Below are 2386 nucleotides of genomic sequence, written 5' to 3'. Positions count from 1 at the left end.
CCTTTCGTCATCTAGTTGTGAACTTCATTTTGTTGTGCCGTGATTAGAGTTGCCAACTCCAGCTGGGAAACCCCAGAGATATGGAGATAAATCTCATAGAAGGTGGGCCTTGGTTAGAGGAGGTATCTCATTAATTTTGGGCTGGGTTTATGATTCAAACCAATATCCTTGTTGAATATGAGAATATGAGCAGGTAGTTGTGAGTTCCCGCATTGTGCAGGGGGTTGGACTAGATGACCCTGAGGGTCCCTTCCAACTGTATGATTCTAAGGCTGCCTGATAGCCACTAGACTTCACGGAATCCCAGGCAGAATAATCAGGGAAATTTTGTTTAGAGACAATATTGCGCTTGTTGGAAATAGCTCTCTGTGTGATGCCTCCTGACTTGAGACTCAAACAGGGACTTCTCTCTACCATAGAGTTAGTGAGATAGATAGGAACACTGACCACTCGCTTTTGATCTCACCAATCTGTCCCTAGAGGGTAACTTCCTGTTTCCTGAATCTTTATCCTCTTTTCTCCTCCATTCCTCAAGTCTGCAACTTCATGAATGCAGAGCGTCTCTCTCCATCCAACTATTTAGATTAGAATAGGAACCTTCTCTTTACTTCTAAGTATGAAGAATTAAGTTCACTAACAAACAGCTACTATATTAGTTGTCCATGGTAGGTGTGAGTCACAAAATGGCTGCCACATGAGGTGAAACCAGCCACAAAATGGCCACCACAGTTTATTTTCAGCGACTGGCCTTGGGCTGCAGTAGCAGCGGCTGCTAAAGCAATGTCTTTAAACATCTGTAAATCCAATTAAATCTGCAATTGTAAACCAGAAGCCTTGCTGGATAGATGCCCCACCTGGCCCCACCCACTTTCTAAAAGTACTTGAGGGGGCCAGGAAAAGTGTAGGCGTTTGTTATAAGCCGCTTTGTGGCGAAAAGCGGAGTATAAATCAAGAACGTACCACTCAAAGCAGCGGGGCAGTGCTGGCTCAACCAATTGCCATGTAAAACATAAAGCTTCTCTGAATCTAACGCGTCTCTGAATCTCTCGCTTCTGGGTATTCAAAAGGAAGGTTAGCTCTTCCTCATTCTGTATGGTTAGGCACCCTCCACTGTTCTGCAGGGAACATGAGAGGACACGCATTTCCAGCATGCCCTTGAGCTCTCTGAAGATTGTTTTGAAGCAGAGACTCTCCGCATCCCAAGACCTCTGGCCTTCTTAATCTAATCCTGTCCTTCCAAATTACAAACTCTGGATAAACACTAATTCAGTCCACATCTGCTGATTGAGTCACGTGAGCCCCAGTGAATGCATTGTCCTTGACACCTGCTTCCCTTTCTACATTTGAACTTTCGATATTTTAGTCACAGAATCAATTATCGGCGCAAGGGTTTGACATCAATTAAAGGCATTGTGTGTGCTGGGAAATCACATGTGATAATCAGGGGGGGGGCTTGCCTCCCCCTCCCTGTGCGGCATCTTCTAATGGAGAGTGGACAGCGTCGGAAGTAGAACAACAACAGCAAAATCAGGACTTGGTGACGGAGACGATGCCCTTTCTTTCCGACATCAGAAAGTAAATTAGAAAAAAAACTGAAGCTGGAAACAGAGTACGACGCCTCGGAGGAGAATGTCTGCATTCAAAGTTCAAACCTCAAGTAAATCAAGGGACAGAATTCGCATGAGGATCCCAGAACTGGAATGTGATCTCTCGCCTAATGATGGAACCAGCCAAGGGTATATACCCCATTGCTACCCACTGCATGCCTTTGCCACTCACCTGGATGCAGAAATAATTTCTATACTCTGTCAAGCCCGTTTCCAGCCAAATAAATTAACGTTATCTGAACGTAAGAAGATCCCTGCAAGATCGGATCAGTAGCACAGCCCTGAATTTTGTTTCCTACAGAGGTCTCTCAAACTGCCATTGCCCCCAGTAACTGGCGTTCAGAAGTGGACATGGAGATAGATTCCGGTGGGTCGCCAAGTTGGTCCAAAGTAGCAGAACACAGGTGAAGTCGAGGAATCTTTAAGACCAACATAGTTTTATTCGTGGTGTGAGCTTTCGTCTGCAGGCACACTTCTCCTGACAATGAAGTAGAAATCTATTTACTAATCTCCTGCTAGTTTAGTCTTCTGTCCTAATATTTGTAGTCTGTGGGTTGCCATTTCATTGTCTGCACATGAAAACTCACATCTGTTCCACATAATATATTTCTGGTAAGGCCTTGGAGGAGGAGTGTGTCTCATGGCTTAAGTGCCACTCAGCACTTAACACCCACTCCGGGACTGCTGTCCCGCCCCTGAGTGCCTCCTCCTCCAACCAGCTTGCCTGTCTGTCCAGTGGCCAGCCAATCGCCTTCCATCTCCCACCCCTGGCCACCCCC

This window comes from Paroedura picta, chromosome 14, assembly GCF_049243985.1.
Source record: "Paroedura picta isolate Pp20150507F chromosome 14, Ppicta_v3.0, whole genome shotgun sequence".
Classification (NCBI taxonomy): domain Eukaryota; kingdom Metazoa; phylum Chordata; class Lepidosauria; order Squamata; family Gekkonidae; genus Paroedura; species Paroedura picta.
Note: the sequence above shows the minus strand (reverse complement) of the source record.